The sequence below is a fragment of the Octodon degus genome, unplaced genomic scaffold (assembly GCF_000260255.1).
Source record: "Octodon degus isolate 3935 unplaced genomic scaffold, OctDeg1.0 scaffold00011, whole genome shotgun sequence".
In the NCBI taxonomy this organism is placed as follows: domain Eukaryota; kingdom Metazoa; phylum Chordata; class Mammalia; order Rodentia; family Octodontidae; genus Octodon; species Octodon degus.
In genome coordinates this window covers 3,664,711-3,670,077 of record NW_004524587.1, presented here as the reverse complement: position 1 = coordinate 3,670,077, position 5,367 = coordinate 3,664,711, and the positions used below count along the sequence as shown (strand labels likewise).

General features: G+C 47.8%; 1 pseudogene; it reads right to left on the bottom strand.

Moving 5' to 3' along the window:
- Positions 1–2,476: 2,476 nt before the first annotated feature.
- On the bottom strand, positions 2,477–4,646 carry LOC101592861 (annotated as a pseudogene).
- Positions 4,647–5,367: the final 721 nt, after the last annotated feature.

Genomic DNA, 5,367 nt, shown 5'->3' with positions numbered 1-5,367 from the left:
AAAGTTTCTATTTCCCATGTTACTTACTTTTTTAAGTTTGGGGTTTTTATAATGAGCACACATATTTCTGCATGCAATCCAGAAAACAAACAAAAAGCAACCTCTGTGCATACACATGCATGAAATATATGTGTATATGCATGAAGCTGGATGTGGTTGGATCACTCCGGTCCTCTAAGAATGAGAATCCAGAAAGGCTTCTGGGAAACCCCAGGGAACACTCTTCAATCTTCCGTTATAAGTGAGAATCCTTTGAAGTTTATGAAACATCAGTGCAACTTCATACTAATGCACTCCTAGGACTTCTTACGTAGGGAGTTGGGGAACCCTAGGAATCTGCACTTTCATACACCGGCTCCACGTGACTTTGCTGCATTCGGCAGAAGCTTTGTTAGGCGTTGGCCTCTTCTCGTGCTAGAGGTGAGCTCTGTGGGATGCAGCAGTCTCAGTGACCTCACAGTGAGGAAATCAGTGCCAGACCTGCTCTGTGGCTCAGAGGTGCAGGACCACTGTGGGGTGTGAGCTAAGGAAGGAAGAGAGCTTGCTATTTCTGCTTCGAGGTTGTTCATGAATTTTAAGCACAGAAGGATTGTTAATGCTTACAAAAATATACAAATCTACAATTGCATGAAAAGGCTTTTTGAATCCTATCTATTGTAGAACACTGTTTCTGTAACAGCAGGCAGAAACAATGAAACACCACCCAGGATTTGGAGGCAGTTTTATCTACATCAATGGATACCGATCAGAATCTCTCCCAAAATATCAGACAGTGATCTCTGGTGGTCTAGGGCTTACATGAGATAAGCAAGCAGGAAGTACAGAAGAAGAATGGCCTGTTAATTGGGGATTGGTTTGTACAATCTGTATCATAGTGGCCAGTGATCAGCCATTTCTAAGGGACAAGAGCAACTAGATCTGGAACAGGGACTATTACCCGGGCAACTAACAAGCTGAAGTATACTGGGGTTGGGGTGGAGGTGGGGGTGCAGCGGTTCTGCTACATTTCTATGGCACTGGAAACAAATTCACTTGATCACAAATTGAAAAGTCTTAGTCTGGGACCCTCAACCCCATAACAAGCCCCGGAGTAAACATGCTCTTCAGGCTCTAAACGAAGGGTCCCATGGCCACCTCATGGTTTGGGAGCATGGACGTGGTTTGAACCTCTGCCATCTAATGGTCAGTCAAGAGCATATGGCTCATTTATCTTCTGTACTCTCCAATTAGATAATCCAGCAAATATTTGTCCAGCACATATAGTTAGTGTTGCCAAGACTTTGCTAGGCTTTAGAGGTAAACAAGCCTCATCTTATAGAGCTGGAAAGAACCTTGGGAACCATTTGTCAAGTCATTCCTGGTGCTAACACCAAGGTCCAGATGGTGGGGTGAGGGTGCTTGCATGTGGTCCCACATCGATTCTGCTAACTCACTTCAAATGTTTTCTCCTCCACCCATCAAGAGTGCACATCAGAATCATGGGGAGGCAGGAGCAAGCTTTTTTAAAAATACACCTATCAAGAGGCTCACTTTTAAAATCTTATGTTCAGAATCTCTATTCCTTACAGTGTTCTCATGTGTTTCCTGAAACAGTCATAGACACAAAGTTGAACACTCTGGTTTTCCATCACAAGGCTCTTGTCCAGTTTTCTGGGTGTTAATAGTCTCCCTTCATATAGTATTTTACCACTCACAAATTGCCTTCACATCTGTTACTGCCTTTGGCTTTCACACAGCTATGTGCAAGCATCATCTCCAGCCTGCAGAGGAGGAAAGGGGCCCTGCAAGGGCCACATTAATGCTTCAGACCTCATAACTAATTTAGCAGTGAACTAGGGCTTCACGGCTGGGTTCTGGCTGATTCTCAATCCCATTGCTATTCTGTGCTGTATCAGGCTGCCCTGAGCAAGTGGTTAGACAATGCAGTGTGTGAGGCTGAGGTCAGAGGACTGAGCTGAGCTGGACTTACTGTTAAAGGATTGCATATTTTAAACTTTTATTTAATAAATATGTAAGAGCCCACAATGTACTAGACAAAGAGGAAAAACAGTGTCAGAGTTGAGCAAGACAAAACCCCTGCCTCCAAGGTCCTTAGAGTCCTCGGCATTGTCTCTCACACACATCCTCACTTAGGTACAGGAGTCCTGCACACTCCCCATACATCCACAAAACCCACCCACAGAAGTAGTTTGTCAAATTGTCTCTCTGGAATTAAAAACAAACAAATAAACAAAAACAAAGCTTCATTTCACAGCTGCTAATTCCCCCCGCCCCCAGGGTTTTATTTCACAACAGAACCACTGGGAACCTGGCCTGGGGCGCACATGGCTCCAGACACAGTGGGACACCAGGTGATAAGCACAAGATCACAGCTGGGGTCACAGGCTCCATGTGGCCCTGATGCCATCTACAGAAGTGGCAGCAGGAAGGGGCCTAACTACCTGAGTCCAAAGCCTGGGTGCTGACCTGCCATGGTCTATTTGCTCAGGGGCTTTCTGAAGTTCCGGCTGGTGACCTTGGCCTTGCTACCCAGCTCCTCCTAAATTCTGAGGATCTGGTTGTACTTGGCCAGGTGCTTGGATCAGCAGGGCACACCAGTTTTGATCTGCCCAGTGCTGAGTCCCACCACCAGGTCAGCAATGGAGGTGTCTTCTGTCTGCCCAGACTAGAGGGACACCAGATGCCCCAGCCATTGTACTGCTTGCACGCCTGCAGGGACTTGGTCACCAAGCTGAAGTGGTTAACTTTGAGCAGTAAGTGGTTGCATGCCTTCTCATTCATGGCCTTGGCGATGCGCTTGGGGTTGGTCACAGTGAGGCTGTCACCCACCACCTGGATGTCGGCACTGGCCATGGACTTCTGCCAGGTGCCCCAGTCATCCTGGTCGAAGAGGTCCTTATTGGACACCACTGGGTAGTCCTTGATGAAGGACTCATGGAGATCACTCAGCTAATCAGGTGAGATGTACCTACTGGGGTTGTCAGGAGACCTGAAGTCCAGGTCATACTTCCCAGGCCTGAAGAACTTGGACACGGCCACGTCCATACCAATGACCACCTTGTCTGAGTACCCAGCCTTCCCAGTGGTGGTCTTCAGCAACTCCAGGGCTTTCTTACTCTCCAGGGTGTTGGGTGTGAAGCCACCCTCATCACCCACATTGGTGGTGTCCTTGCTGTACTTCTCCTTGATGATGTTCTTCAGGTTGTGGTAGACCTCGGCCCTGATGTGCATGGCCTCCTTAAAGCTGGTTGCATCCACAGGCAAGGTCACGAACTCCTGCATAGCCAGCTTGTTGCTGGCATGTGAGCCACTATTAATCATGTTGAAGGCAGGGACAGGCAAGATGATCTTGGGATTGCCTGACAGGTTGGCAATGTGATGGTACAGGGGCACCCCCTTCTCCACAGCACCGGCCTTACACACCACGAGAGACACTACAAGGATAGCATTTGCCCCAAACTTGGATTTATAATCAGTCCCATTGTCTTAGTTACTGTTTACTCATTGCTGGGACAAATACCCAAGTCAAAGTGAAGGAAGGAAAGGTTTATTTAGCTCATAGTTTGTGGAGGTTTCGGTTCATACTCTGCTGGCTCCAATGCAAATGACAGCAGTTCATGGCGGCAGAAAACAATGAAGAGCAGAGGAGGAGCAGCAGCTGCGGCATCCATCAAGCCTCTCTCTTCCTTCTACGCTGACTGTGAAGACCAGCGCTCCACCATGAAGAGCATAGCTCCTCCGAAGCCTGGGACTTCTTCAAGGAAGTGGGGCAGGGCAGGGCTGCAGGAAGCCTTCTGTTATGGTTTGTGTATAGGTGCTCCCCCAAAGCCTCTTGCAATCTTGGGGCGGCTTCTGGAGTTTGTGATTGATTACTGCGGGTGTGGACGCTGCCCCTGCCCTGGGGCAGGTAATTTGCATTACAATGTAAGGAGGGAAGAGAAGCTAGCTGCTTGAGCTGCTGCTACCCCTCCCTTGTGCTCTTGCTCTTTGCCGCCACCATGAAAGAATGCTTTCTGCTATGTGCTGCTCTGCCTTGGAACCAGCCAGCTGAGTTTTGACTGAAACCTCCAGTAACTGTGAGCTAAATAGACCATTCCTTCCTTCATTTTGAGTGTCGGGTATTTGTCCCAGCAACGAGTAAAAAGTAACTAAGACACCTTCCTCTGTTCTTTTTTTTACACTTTTTGTGCTGAATCACTCTAGGGTGGCCCATGGCCCTAAGGTTGAACCAATCACACCCCAGTACTGGCCCAATAGCGCCCCAGGTTGGACCCTGCCTGACTGCAGGGCTGGGCCCCTAGAACTGCCAGAGCTGATTCAGCCAAGTTGACACAATGTATCAACTAACACACCAGTCCATCTCAATCATCAGATTGTCAATCTTCCCCTGCTCACTACATTTAATTTCTTGCTAACCAGGGCAGGTGCAATAGCTTTATTGATGTCGTCAACCGCCTTTGACACACCCTTGCCCAGGTAGCAGGTCTTGTCATTGTCACACAGCTGTAGGACCTCATAGATGCCAGTGGAGGCCCCACTGGGCACAGCAACTTGGAAGACACCTTTGGAGGTTAGAGAGCAACTTCCACAGTGGAGTTCCCATGAGAATCAAAGATCTCTTGGGCGTGCATCTTGAGTATAGACATGTTAGATTTCTGGCTACCAGATCTCGTCATCCAGGAAGGAGAAAACGGGTGCTATAGCCCCGAGGTGCACGTTAAAATGCTGAGCTGCTCTGCATACCAGAGCTGCCGATTTCTGAGGCATAAGTATTCTCACCATGGTCAATTTCATACTACCAGTAGTTCAACTATGAGCTTGCAAAATTCTCAAGTACTGAAGAATTTGGTTTTGTACACTGGTGGGAGCTACTTCCTATAGACTTTTACCACAGATACACAGAGCCAGTGAGCGACAAGCCAGCCCTGGATTATTTTCCAATTGCGGCTCTCATATTTTATCACAAACTCAGTGGTGTAAAATAACACAAACTATTATCTTTTTGGTTGGAGGTGCCAGAAATGTAAAAATAATTCTTCCATGCTAGCATTAAGGTGTCAGGAGGCTGATGTGACCACTGGAGGCTCCAGGGGAGAACTTGTGCCTTGTCTTTCCACCTCTGAAGGCCACTGTGGTCTTCAGCTGTCCCTCACAGTACTGGCATTTCTTCCACCTCGGCCCACACCAACACATCCCTTTTCCTCTAGCTCCAACCCTTCTTCTTCCATCTTGGTGAGGATGCTTTGACTTCCTTAGACCTACGTGAGTCATACAATATAATCTCTCCATCTCAAGATCTCATTGCACCTCGGTAGTGTCCCAAATTTTCTGATCAAGAGGATTATGGGGCCAAAGAGGAAAGTGATC